We start from the raw sequence: 15,194 nt of genomic DNA on the forward strand, positions 1-15,194 counted from the left end.
CTGTTGCTTGTTATCGCGAACTTTTAATCGCGAAATATTGCATTGGAATCTACGCTTAAAATGAATACAAAGCGTTCATATCACCCTTTGTATTAGAAGTCCCAACTCGCTATCCTATTTCTAAGCGAGCAAATTTTATCCCCAGGATATAACAGCGTCGCCAAGAAATAACAGAGTCACTAAGACCTTCATCTTTCTGTAGCCGCCACTGTAGCCCAGTGCCTAAAGCATTAGAGCACGAGGTCTACTTTTGAGCTCCCTGCGATAAAGGCTATGTTACCTGGTTCGGGCGAAAAAAACACACCCAAAAGTCGAGATTTAGGCCCGCTTTCTTTCAACGTTTGGTATTGTTTCTGCGCGTAAGACAAAATTCAAGTTCTTTCTTTTTTAAGCGATCCTTATTAGGCTGTGATCCGATATATATGACCTGTGCCGGCCCGCGAAAACCCGCAGTTCAGCAAAGACATCTTACAAAGACCTAGCTTGTCGCCGAAGTAAACGCCTAGCGCCACTCGTATCGTAGCAGAAACAGTCCCCTGAAACGTGAGATGGAATGGAGCGGAATGAGAGTTTATGAGCCAACAAAAGCAAACGCCTACCGCCACTCGTGTCGGAGCTGTGTCGCTCTGATTTTATGACGTAATTTGTGACGTTGTGTGCACCTGGTAAGGCGACCAAACGCACCGTGTTGGAAAACAGAGCCCCCCGTGTGTGCTGTAAAAATCAGTACCAGCCAAAGTCGCAAGTTGTAAAAACATTAAAAACATGACGTGGACCTGAGGCTTATACGTTTGTTCCCTTGTATTTGCAGTGGAATAGTTATCATTTGCATGCAGAATATTACACATTGTGGAGTGAAAATAAAAATGTGTGCGTGCATATATGTGTTTCTTATGGACAGGTACCGCCAACACTCAGCCGAAATGAAATTTCATCGTACCTAAACCCTCATTTCTATTCCCGAAATCTTCTAAAGAGCGTCCGAGACAAACGTTTCGGCCCACTTTCCCAGTTCTACCCTTGTCCCTGTAATACCTGCCGCATCCAAATGCGCATAGTAGATACATGTTTACAATTCAAGAACTGGAACAAACGCACATCCGTCGGACAAGAAAACTGTGGTTTATTCCTCTGTCACAGGAAACGGTAAAACACGAAAGTGAAATGTGTAGCGAAATCTGCAGCTGAGCATGATTTGCGGGTCGGCGGCTGTCTTGTGGGTGTGCTTGGAGAGCGTCTTCCTGCTGGCGGGTCGCGTCGGCAAAGGTTTACGGGCGTCGTTTCCGTGACGGTTGTGACGGGAGTGAAATCGAGGTGTATCCCGGCATAAAACACGTTCGTGTTAAAATATAAAACCCGAAAACAAACAACCCTAAGTATAACGTACTCTTTAGTACTCAAGGTTGCTTCCACACAAGAAGAACATGTGTACACGGGTGCACCTTTTATAGCCCGATTGCTTCCTTGACCTGGCGTCATTTCCGTGACGGATATGACTTAAGTCAAATTTTGGTGTACCCGGGAATAAAGCCCTCTCGTCTTAAAATACAACGCCTGCGAAAGACAACTTTACAAACAAGAGGCCTCCACATCTCTTCTCGCTCGACTCGCGGTCGGCCATCACGAACTACACCAAGAACAATATATGTGAAAGTGCAGTGCACGCGGTGAAGTGCAGTGCGGTGATCAGTGGAGCGGTGCCGGCCACCCACCTTCGGTGGTTCCCGGCGCACACCAACATCAGAAGCAACGTGGGCGACGGTCTCCCCAACCACAACGACACGGCGGACGCAGCCGCGCGAGGACTGACCAACCGCGCGGCGGCGATCTCTTCCCCCTGCCGAGCTCCGCGACAGAGGGAGGCCAACGCGAAGACAACGACGACGAAGACGACAGCGACGACGTGGAGTGGGACCCGGAGCCCCTCCTCACGTACTGGGAGGTGCTGGAGTGGTACCGGCTCGGCCGGCGCACCGCTCCGGCGCCCCACCCGGAACTAACACGACAGCAGGCAGTGCTACTACGCCAACTACAAACACAGTAAGTGATCACGCCGGCGCTCGCGCGTCACGTGTGCCCATACGTGTACGCCAGTGACGTGTGTAGTGTGTGCGGCCAACATCGCGCAACTCTGGCCCACATCCTGTGGGACTGTGCAGTGCACCCTGTGGAAGCTGCCGACCTCTACGGCCGGCTGCCGGATACCATAACCAGTGCCGTATATTCGACGGACCTGGACGCACAAACTCTAGCCGTCCAGCAGCTCGAGGCTGCTCTCGCCAGACAGAAGCGGATCGAGTCGCAGACGGGGGGGAAAGGGACAAACTCCCGAGTACCTTTCGCGCCCCGCTCACGTCGACGCCGGCGGGGCCTAGTCCCGAAGACGTCGTGAACGTGGGTGGAATGTGGAGGCTCTGCGCATCCCGACCTCCCACTCCCTGCTGACCATAAATAAAGTCTTTCTCTCTCTCTCTCTCTCTCTCTCTCTCTCTCTCTCTCTCTCTCTCTCTCTCTCTCTCTCTCTCTCTCTCTCTCTATACCGCAAGCTCTGGGAAGTAGGATTCTATCCGCCCCAGTAGCAGCATTCTGAAATACTTCTCATACCCAAACTGCAATAACTTACAAATATCGAAAGCCTCACCCGTTTTGCTAACGTCGTCGTAGACAAGATTCAAGAACACGTGGTGCTGTACCGCCTGACGAAGTATTTGGAAAATAACGGCCTTTACCCTCCTTGCCCCTCCCCCCCTATATGTTTCTCATCCGCAATGAACTATCTACAAAAGACGCCACCCTTCTAAAAAAATTGGCCGCCTATCTGCGTCTTTCGTTGCAAATGTCGTCAAAAGACGATAGTCTTTATCGACTTTTGCCAAGTAAATTCCTCCCTTCGCTTTCCCGCTCACCTCGCATGTTCTTCCTCTTGCGTCGCGTTCCTCCCAAGGTAAAGACGCCGAAGGTTTGCTTAAATCATTTTAAATTTCTCGCGTTCCGCTGCTCCAAAGCGGGTGTCTCGATGCCAACGCTGCCGTACGGCGAAGGCACGTGTGAATCGAGGCACCCTACTTCAACGTTTATAGAACCGCGTTTCCCTAGTCCACGTGCGTTCCAAGCAGAACGTGGAACTTATCTAGTGGAACCTTTCGTAACTCTTGCAACTTGATTTCTTCAAATGCCGTCAGAAGCTATATGGCGCGGGCGACAGCAGGCGACGGCGGAGTGATATTTTTTTCTTCAGTTCATGAAGTATTTAATCTCGCCAAAATCAAACATCTACGATTCCTTATAAAGGAACGCTGCAAATATCGCTTCTGTATTAATTTGTTGTCTTATATATGCGTAATGCCTTGTTGTTCTTCAACAATATTGACAAGTATGAACATTACACTGGACTTAGACGGGCACATTTAGCTGTGAATATATAAGACTATTGCGCAGGCATTGTTTTGCTTTCGCCGGGTGGCTGAATCGAGTCACAGACAGACAGACGGACAGGCATACAGACAGTCATACAGACATACAGACAGACCAACATTTCTGGGTTTAAGTAGCCCAAGAAAGACTATCGCCTTTAAAATGCAAGTATTTAATAACCTCAGCAAAACACTGCCCAGCTGCATATTTCCCTTTGATGTGCACGGTGCCATCGACAACGTTACACCGTTCTACAAGGCCTTCATGCAGGCAACTGTTCACACGCAATGGAAATTATGTCTCGGCATTTAAAAAAACACCGGAAAACAACCATCCGCCTGGGACCCAATAAATCTGTTCTTTTTCCCACTCCTCTTAAAAGTAGGTACCCCAAGATTCCTACTTCCCCCCTGCTATTGTATGTCGACCTTCTTCGGCTGCCATCATAAACCCTGCATCATTCTGCACCTACACCATGCCTTTTGACACTCATACCTTTTTGGCAGTCTGAGAGGCAATTCAGACGACAGAAAAAATAAACTTAGTTGTCGGAATGATGTAGTCCTCCTACGTTAACTCCCCCTGCAGCCTCCTTTAGAGAGAAATGTTCCCGGGTAACGTTCCCGTGGTAACGTTCCCGGGGTAACGGAGTGCTATGAAAGGGTATCATATTCACACATGTCCGTGTGCTGTGGCAAACAATGAAAGTTACGAACGATTAGGTAAACACATAAGGACTTAATGCGGCACTACGCCGCCTAACACCGCCTAACACAATCGTTTTGTGCGTTGGGCTTCTCTGACACGACACTGGCCAACTGACATAAGCGGCACGACCGCTTGCATAATCCCATTTGTCCTGTCATACCGGACTCATACCGGATCCTATTACTATCAACCGTCACAAAAACACGGCAGGTACAAGCCCGGTCAGAAGCAAAGTTTGAACAGCGATCCTTGAGCGCTATTCTTGCGACAATTAAAAAAGCAGACGATAAACCAGATGCCAAAACGGGCGTCTCTAAGATGGCGGCAACCCTTTGAATATACCGTACGCGCCCTCGATAAGTCTTTCTTTACATCATAAAAAACGAAACCTTTTGAATAAAACATACTTGTTTTTTTATGACCCCTTTATAGATTTTAAATACTCTTTTTTTCTGAGGACATAATGCGTACCTGTGCTTTCCAGTCCATCTTTGGGTCATATCCAGCGCCATCCTATAAACAATGTTCAGGCAACTAGCCCGACACCAAGCCTTACTAAAGTTTCACTGTGACGCGTTTGGTGGTTTTTCCTGACATCGAGTAGTGTATCAGCATCTACTGGAAGTGATGAATGACACACAAATTTCTACATACGCATTTTAGGGTATGACCCGCTGTATTCATCTCTTTGAGAAAAGAGAAAGCCTAATCTACTACTTAATTTGCCATTCCAACCTATTTCTTTCTTCCCTCGAAAGTTTACATATCTTTGAAGAAATATTCTGTAATACGACCTTTTGTAATTTTGTATTTGAAAGGAGCTGACAGTGTTCAACCAACCAGAACACGCCAACCATATCGGCGAATACTCAGTAGATGGAACGACGATTTTACGCAAGTGTACCCAGCTCTTCTATGGAAAAAGCCGAGCCACCTGCGTAGGCAATCCCAGGTCGTCTGGTCTGCGTTGTTGAAACAGCCAATTTTTTTTTTAAATTTTGCTCTGGGTTTTAGAATGGCGCGGCTTGGTTTCTGCAGCGACGAGACACCCACTTCCTTTACCAAAGAGAAAAAAATAAAAAGGGCGCCAAATGTGAGAGCCCCTGCCATGTGCATAACAGAACAAAAGTTCTGAAGCAAAAGTTCTGTGCAACTGCGCTGCTGACACCTGCTTTCATCGAGGATTTATGGCGCAATGGGGAAATTTTCAGAAACGACGGAAGTGCATGATGAAACTGCGGTGTGCTATACGTCGCATTCTTTGTTCACTCGTTCCTAATTCGAATACCTTATCACTGCAAAGCGTCACAATGATTAGGCCCGTCGGTCCCTGTAACCTGCCATGGGCAACAAATACAACGTTTATTGTCTACTGGCCCAGTGAGACTCAAATATTCTGCCTCATAGATGATTACTCGAAGAACGCGTTGGTTATATACCAGCTTCCTGAGTGACAGAGGAAGCTTAGTATTCAGGATATCAGAATTTATACGCTGAAAACAAGGGTTGTGCGAATATTCTAAAACTTCGAATATTGCTTGAATAATAAATACTTTATATTCCTATTCGCTTGCAAAACTATGTATTCAAAAGATTTTTAATATCCGAAAGGGTTAGAATAAGCGGCTATTATCTAATATATGGATTGACTAGTTTAAGGGGGATTGGGGGGGGGGGAGCGCGGCTTTTGACTTGTGAAAAAAAAACCAAAACACGTTTTTTTTTAAAGCCACATATTCGGCTTCCATGTTTTCTATCGTGTGCGTTTGCAAAGTTTTTCCGTCGAAAACCGTTGCAAAGTGGCATAAAAATACTTTTGCCCGCCGTTGTGACAAAATGCCAGCGCAAAAGGGCGAAAAATAGCACAACGGTGCCTCCGGGCGCGGCCATGTTGGTACCATTGGATAGGCCGAGCGATCCTCTTTCCGGTCCTGGCCGTATGTTTTATCTTCGCGCATTCACAAACGAACGAATTACAGTAAAATCAAGATACAGAAACGAAGGCGGAAATAAATTCTGAAGCGCGGTTGGCCTTCCGGTCGGCCTGCGTTGAAACGGCCCTCCTGATTGGACGTCGCTGCAGCAACGCAAGATGGCGACCGCCTGAACTGCGTAGTGCGCGTTTCTTAGTTCATTTGCGCCGCTTCGCTAGGCCAAATTTCTGTTCATTCATTTTACCTGCTGTGGTAATCAACACAGAGATTATCCCGAAGGGAATGACTGAGATCACAAGTAAGATTATGGCAAGTTTCGCGGCTCGAAAGGCGGAGGTCATCGAACGCTTCGTGCTGCGCGTGACTATACCATGGAGGGTGAAACGCGGTGTGCGCGCTTGTGGTACCGGTTCGCGAAGTGAACTTTTTGTCTGATTTACGATGCTTACGCGCTTAGTAATTGGTATGGTAGTAGGCTCGCTAGCCTTGGGAAAGAAAAGGCCGATGCGTCAAAACCTGCGGCGCGCATGGCGTAGCTGTGGCGCTTCAAGTACCGCCTGACTACTCAAAATGGTGCGATTAGACGCCAGTAGTTGTACTTAATGCCTGTGACGTTAGATTTAATATTAATAGCGACCTGACGGGCCATGTAAGAGATAAACAAACTCGGTCATGTTGCGGTGTACGAGTGCCGCGATGCCGGCGAGCCATATCGCTTTTTGCGCAACGTTTTCCGTGCACTTCAAGAAATCATGCAACCAACTCTGAGTCAAGAATAAAAATGTATTGACGGTGTTAAATATGTACCTTACCGTCGTTGAATTTAACAAATTGATTTTTTTAAGAAAAATTATTATTACGAATGCATACATCTACAGTTCATTGCATATTGGCTGTGCTGCGGGGAATATTGGATGCCCTGAATTTCAAGAGTACTAAAGAAAAGCGCCTGCGCTGAAGTTTGAGCTATGCAGAATATTATACCAAGTTTCAAGGTACCTCATTTGTATCCTTGTCGTATGAACACTTCTGGAAATGAACACTTTCACGTAAGCTGCGGCTCAAACAAGGTTATAAAGCATAAAAAAGTCAAATATAAGTAAAAAAAGTGTTTCACTTGTTGCCATGGCAACAGCACTGCAGAAGGAAGTTGTCCAATGCAACACAAGCAACCAACTAACCTACTTTGCATTAAACGCCATCTCCGTCCCCACCCCCTTTTGGTCCGCAAACTGTGCTATGCATACCCTTCACAGAGGAGTTCAAATAGATTTTTTATCGAAATAAAAAGGCCACAAAAAGCACTTCAATTTCAAGACAAGGCATTCCAGAAGCCCTGTGTTCAAAAGGACACGAAAGGATACAACCCTAGTGACATTTGATTGGAATCTATGCTGCACCTTCGGAAGCATTTTTCTGAAAACAGTTTTTCTTGCCACCTATGTCTCTTGTTCCAGTGATTTCTTTGTGACCGCTAGGTCTATTTTTGATTCCGTCCTTTGCGTTACATTCCGTAATGAACAGTTGAGGTCGTGACGCTCTGATTTACAGGTTAACTTTTTGCGAATTTTGTATACAAATAGTCGTTTATGGTGATTACGCCCTTTAATCATTCACCTCTAAATAAACTGAAGACTAAAAAAAATGTGTTCAAATAAAAACATCTAAGACGTACACGACCTCGTCCATTCATTTTGGAATGCAGAGCACTTCGAACGAGTTTTCTATCAGGTTTTATAGGCCGCTCAAGCTCGCTACAAGGTGAAAAGAAAGAAAATGTTTTTAGATGAACTTTTCCAAATATTAGTATGACATTTTTATGGTGTTATCACACAAGCATTTCCAGTGGCTGTGGTAATTTTTATCAAAATCCACAAACAAATAAAATAACTTATTTCTAAAGCCTTAAAAAAGCCCTAAATCTTAATTCCTTAATTATTCGATATTAGATTCGATATTCGAAGCTAGATATTCGTATTCGATTCGTATTCGAAAAATGTGATATTCGCACACCCCTAATAAAAGGCCCGCCACATGCTTACTCTGCGGGGTAATTTTCTCTTCATGGTTAGGATCATCATTTATTACTTGACTAACCTAGACGTATTCGCTTACTGTTTCCAAGATTCCGATACCTCCCTTAAATCCACGGTGTTGGCAAGCTTATTGAACATAATCTAATTTTTAACACCAGAGCTGTTTAAGCCTTCAGTTCCGCCGTCGAGATTTACCAGAAGAGAATATCAAGAAAGAATTGGCGCAGCTTGGCCTAGTAGCGCAAGGCTGGAGAAACAACGGAGCTGGCGGCCACTCTCCCTTAGACGGAGCCCTGGGTGTTGCACCTTACATTTATTTCCAAAGTTGTCTACAGACTGCTACAGTTTTAACATGCAAAATGTATCAAATTGGGACAGACAGAAGGCACAAGACGGTTACACAACGTTTTCGGAACTTTGGGGCTTTATCCGACGCGCTGACACCTGTGTATACAGCCGAGCAGTATTAGAATACTTCGGATTCATTTTTGCATTAAAGATCGTTAAATTGCTCCAAAATATCGACCCATGAACGTTGTCGTATTTTTCCTGCATCAACAGGCCCGCTACCACTGGGACCGAACGCGCGGCATTGGGCTGGTCAGTGCGACAAATGCAAAAATTGGTTGTAGGGAAATCTTCTGGCCAGCTAGTATACGTTGCATATGGGGAAAAAGAGCTTGTGTAAGCAAGAAAATCATGACGTATGAAGAGAGAGAGAGAGAGAGAGAGAGAGAGAGAGAGAGAGAGAGAGAGAGAGAGAAACACTCTTTTGAAGAAGACCTCTAAGCGAGGGAGGTGGCCAGCAGCCGGACCTGTGCGGCGACGTTCATACCCGGGCTATGACGGTCTTCTGTCTCTCCGTTCCAGAGCAGCTGAACGCTGCCATCCAGAGCTCCGAGGAATTGATTTGAGGGAGAGGATCATATGGACAGGCCCCCATGTGATGTTGCACAATGGCATTGTCTCCGCATAGCGGCGAAAATGGAGAGGGATGAACTGAGGGATGTATGTTATACTCGAGGGCCCTACTGGGAAGGGATTCGGTCTGTGTGAGTCTCCATAGTCGTTCTTCGGTGTAAGTCACTGCGCGGCGGGCCGGTGGGTATTTGAGGCTAGAGAGGAGGTAATGAGTAGTAATTTTACTGTATCTCAATAGGCTATCTCAGGCTGATCTCGCACCGTGAGAGGCTACAGAAGATGGGGCACGCTCGGGAGGATAGTGCTCGGGCTGTCGTGTGTGCCGCCTCGTTACCCCAAGCACAGTGCGGGCAGGAGTCTAAGTCAGTTCAACTTGGGCAGTATGTGAGTTTTGAAGGAGTCTTTTTAGAACGCGGGCTGAGATGGTACCCGCAGCATAATTTCTAATATGTCGAAGAAAACTCAATGAGGTTCATGCTTTGCGCGAGTGCTATTTGAGAGCCGCCCGTCAGTTCTCAGTAAGTCCAGTTGTAAATCTCATCAGGTATGCGACACGCGACCAGAACCTAAAAAAAATATTGTCAGCTGAGAAGGAAAATGATGTCTGCTAATGATGTTTTGCTTACTTCTACCGGCCGCGCCCGGCTATCATATCCATCCGAAAGATCCCCTTCCCTCGTCCGTAATTATGAAGCACGCAGTATCTCCGTTGATAAAAAGGAATCTCGTTTCGCTTCGTTAATCGACAGTAGAGAGGTTTAGCTGACAGTTTGTGATGGTCCACTGTTTGCAACGCAGAGTGGAGGCCCAGTAACCTTGTTTCATCTGCTTGCGTGGCTCCGTCTGACGAGCGAGGAATAAATCTGTGCTTCAGACGCTTAGGCAGTGAAAGACGCAGTAGAACCAATCACGAATAATATGACCTGATTATTGAGTAAGCAGGCGCTCTTTTGTTCAATACAAAATCTATGTACTTTGGAATACTATCGTAAGCATTCACTTTTAGGAAAACTAGTATCAGCAATTAAAATTATATGCATTCAGTAGGAACTGAGGCCTGTATACATTATGGATAATTCATCACACGCACTCACAATGCCACATGTCCTTTATTCTTTACTGTTCATAAAAGCACGTGGCAACAGGATTGCGCGCTCACGACGAAACTGCCGTAGAAACAAAGCCTCGGGGCACATGTTCCTGGATTTTTTTTCTTTCACACACAGCACACAGGTATCACGAGCCTTGCTAGAGGAGCTGTCGCAGTAGAGGTAAAAGCCTGTGTATGTAAGTTGGCGCAGCAACTGTGCCACATGTGCGTACAACTACGTCACTTCGAAGTGGTTACTCATGCAGTATGAGAAGCCATAAGCATGCGCCGAATACGGTGAACTCTTCTGACATGCATTCTTTGGGACTTCACCTTAAGTTCTATCTCGGTTTCCATTCAAGTACGTGCATATTGTGTAAATTACACGTACCCCGAAGGAACACCCACAATGATCCCCTACTATTTTTACGCTCTTCGTTTTACTTCGTGAATGTATAAATTGCTTTTTTGAATGGCTCTCTCAGAACGGGAAACGGCACATTTTTAGGTCATCACATGTGGTACCATTTCGAAATAAAGGGAGGCCATGATCATTTTCATAGTCGGCGCGGAACACCCTCCTGAAACGTTCCGCATATACGGAATTATGGGAATGCGGAGTATATTACTAGCATGACACAAAGCCCTCACAAAACAAGAATGATTTTTGAGAAGCACATGAAAATGAAACAGTGCATGCTTATTGAAACATTTGACACCTGTTTTAAGTCGGTATGATCACTAGAACCGCGAAAGCATTGTCCGTATGAATTCCGTATATACGGAGTATACGGAAATCATACGGAGCGTGATTTTGCTTATTATAGAAGATGAAAACACGAAAACTGTGCCAAACGTTCATATTGTGCGAGCTCATATAATTCCAGTGTTTGTGGAACTAATATCGAAATTCATTGGTCTTGTGGGCGTAACACTCCGTATGAACTCCGTATTTTCATAATTCCGCATATACGGAACTTTTCAGTTGGGATTTCATCGCAATTCTAATGATGATGACAATAAACTATATGACGATGATAACAGCGCCAATAAATTGAAAGTAAAAAAGAACAGCTGCAAATTGCTGTTGGCTGTCGCAAACACCACGATGAGACGGGTACCTGAAGTAAGTAAAAAATTGAGGAACGAAGTGTTGCAGATTCGTTCCCTCAGCCGCAATTAAGATATGTGCATAATGTTCAGCATAAATGCCTACTTTAAAAACGTTGTCCGATAACGCTGTGCTAAGCTTCAAAGAACGCGCTCAGACTTCCTGTGGTTGACCCACCTAGTCGTAGAGCACTAAGAGTAGGCAGACCGTACTAATACTGACTAGGCTATCAGTGTATCCCGACACCGCCTAAGGAACAGGTTGGCAAATAACATATGCTTGGGAATATTATTTCTCTGTTGATCATTAAGGGTAAAAGAGTAGATAATTAGAAGGATAAGAATGGGGTGGAGTGCATTCGACAGGCATTCTCAGATAATGAATGGAAGGCTACTATTGTCCCTGAAGAAGAAAGTGTATGACAGCTGCATATTACCGGTACTCACCTACGGGGCAGAAACATGGAGGCTCACTATGAGGGTTCAACTTAAATTGACGGCGACTCAGCGAGAAATGGAATGGAAGATGATAGGTGTTACGTTAAGGGACAAGAATTGAGGGGAGTGGGTCAGGGAACAAGGCGTTTTGAAGCAGTATTAGTAAAAGCTAAGAAGAAGAAACGGATGTGGGCAGAGCATGTTATGGGAAGGCAAGATAACCGTTTCTTGATAAAGACAACAGTGTGAATCCCTAGAGAAGGCAAGCATGTCAGAGGGCGGCAGAAAGTTAGATGGGAAGATGAGATCAGGAAGTGTGTGGGGATAAATTGGTCGCAGTTAGCACAGGACCGGAGTAATTGGAGATTATTGGGAGAGGCCTTTGCCCTCCAGTGGGGGTAGATAGGCTGCTGATGATGATGAGGAATTATTCTCTGAGCTTAAATCTGCGTCTACCACCTCAAGTCCAACACCCTAAACCTTTCAACCCTGGTCATTCAGCTTTGGGACAAGAAGAATGCTAGTCGTTGCATAACCGAGGATTGGGTAGGGAATCACCAGGGTTGCCTTCGTGATATCTTATCTCACATGGTGCGTGCGAACTTGTGTGCATTCTTCTCTTTACAGCGGTTGTGACCGGTCCAACTGGAGCGGAAACTCAACAAAACGGAACAGAGAAGCAACCGCTGCCAATATCGACTCGCAGCACCGAGTTAGCGCGCAACGGCGTGGAGCCGACATTTGACAAAGAACTAAGTGATGCGTAAAACCAGCCTTAAGATGAGAAAAGTGTTTTTACATTAGGCACTACGGGCACTTACGGTTCGACCGATGGCCTCTGGGGAACCCCAAACGCAACCTCTGCCTCCTTGAAATTTATGAGGAACAGTTTTAGCTCAGAAAATCAGCCGAAAATCAAAACAGCCTCCCGACTATTTACAACTACCACGATTACAGTTCAATCAAAGGCATTTCGGGAAATCAAAGTTCAACCAATTTAATCTTAAAATTGTGGGAACAGAGTTTCGTCAATGGAAGCCTCCCAATGTTTAAAAATGTCCCCTGTGGTATGCCCACGGTTTTCGACATAAATTGCGCCGCCAGAAGCAGTGAAAACAATAGCAGTTTCCTGCCCAATCATAGGTTTAAGGAGCTCCCATTATGCCGCCAATGAAGCTATTGTGGACACATCACGCTGCAGGAAGGCAAAATGGCGGTGCTTTAGTTGTGGGACCCAAAGGAGCACATCGACGACCTCGTACTACGACCTCCTGACAAGGAAACATTTTTTTTATATATTGGTGGGTACTATAAATACTCACCACCTACGCTACCAAATTTATCCAAGCTGAATTAAATTTCGCTAAGGAGAGCCTACAGAGATAATGCACCTAGCGGTGTTACGGCGAACACTGATAGGTTTCTTGTGGCAACATCGCGGTCACCGCTGTAATACATGGTTACGCCTTTTGTAGTCCTGACACCATTAGTGCGTGTTTTGATATTACGAAAATAACACATGCTTTCTGAATAAAATATCCAATAAGCGCTGAGCTGCTTATATTTAGAACAGAAAAATTTGGAACTTTGACATTCATGTTTCTTTTTCTAGTAAGCGTTGTTGTGATATCATAAAAGCCTTTGGTTTGTGTTGACACCTTATCTCTTTCCTGAATGTGTTGCCCCGTAAAATCCTTATTCTTATGCTGCTCCTAACTGACTTACGTAGCATAACTGTGATAATACGCGTTAGGAGTGGTGTCAAATGCCACTGCTAGTCGACAAATGTTCAGGAAACCATCCCGTGGTGGATTAAATGTTTCCGAAAAAGGTGGTCATCTATACCTCGCATTTACCCGCAAGTTTAAAAATCAAGGCCACACAGCAAAGATAACTTTTCAGTGAAATACCATGTTCTTGGCATGTGAATTCCCTGTAGCACTCCGGCTGTACTTAGCAACATGAGTAGTGCCTGCCAGGAGACGTTGGGGAGCGCGGGATACCAGGGACTCGATAGAGGAACATGTAGAATAATTTGGAGCAAAGAATGGTCTCGGCACATAGGCGATATGAGGAGCGGGGTATATTGGACGAGGCGTTCGCCCTTTAGTGGACATGAATGAAATGATCACGATGATGGCCCCGCAGTCGCCATTGTAGCTATTGCCTGCTGAAATCGGTTTTATGGGTGAAATAATAAGGTGCAATAGCGATTCCCCATGTCTTGAGCAAATGTGAATCAAGATTGTCGTAGTTTTATTAGAAAAAGCCTTCAGAACTAAAGCACAATGAGAGTGCCACGAAGAGTACTAATATAATTCTGGTTTGGGCATCGAAGACAGCGCATTAAGATATTTCACCCAATACACCGATAGTCCAGATATAATTTCTGAATTATTCAATGGTACCTAAACAAAATCTTCCTGCTGAAAAAATGCTCTAATAAAGCTGACACAACTTAAATGACGCCACAGAGACCATTTTTACTCTTGCTGGGTAACAACTCCTCAGCTGTCTTATCATGAAATCATCGATTTTAAGACTCATGCGTCTCCGTGAGGCTTATGTTCTGGAATTATGGACCCCCTTCTTATGCTGCTCCTAACTGAGTTGCCGAACCGGACACTGAAAGCACGAGTGATAGAGCAGTGTGACGTACAACTGCTAGTCGGGAAATTATGGAACAAACGTAGGCTACACTCCGCCAAGGAAAAGTTACCATCCACCTTGTATATAACCACAACTCTACAATGCAGACCATGCAGCTTGGAAATCTTTGCGGCTGAATACAAACTATTGCTTTCATGTGAGCCTCTTGTAGCCACAATTCTGAGTTTAGACTGGATGTACACGTTGGCCCTGGTGGAACGCCACTGTACTGCGGTCTGAAATAGCTTATACCTACGCGTAAACCTGATGTACTTCCGCAATGATCTCACCTACATATTAATCAGCCGAAAGCCCGACATACCCTAGTAGTAGTAAAACAAGGGTGTTGGCATAAAACTTAACGCTATGTGTATTGTGCGTGGCATACCGTACCACAACATACGCGAGGCTAAGCAAGAAGCCATTGCAGGGCGAAGTGGCCACTAATATTTTTCCGTACAATTTATACAGAACTCTGCACGTCTAAATGTAGGAGCACACATTGTACACAAGTACATGAGTGTAGGCACATGTGAACATTGTACACTCTAAATCACAGAGTAGTAGGTCTTACTTCACAAAGTGTGCAGATAAGCATGCGTGCGCAAATAAACTACGTACAGAATTCATGACCATAAAATTATATTAAGATAACCCTGAAGCAACGACACGTAAGAAACAGAGGAACTTTTGATAAATATGAACAAGTAGGGGAACCAAGTCAAACAAACGGGATCTTTCAGTTACTGTTTTTTTTTTGTTTCAAACGTCGTTGACGCGGGGACAGTGGCTTACCTCTTCCATCGGCTGCATTGCCATGGCAACCGCTCTTTTGCCTGTGGGAACCCTACAACGTAAATACACCGCTTATCACCTCGATTGGTATCTCTTGAG

Source organism: Haemaphysalis longicornis, unplaced genomic scaffold, assembly GCF_048455015.1.
Source record: "Haemaphysalis longicornis isolate Haplotype H1 unplaced genomic scaffold, Haemaphysalis longicornis Haplotype H1 scaffold_7, whole genome shotgun sequence".
Lineage (NCBI taxonomy): Eukaryota > Metazoa > Arthropoda > Arachnida > Ixodida > Ixodidae > Haemaphysalis > Haemaphysalis longicornis.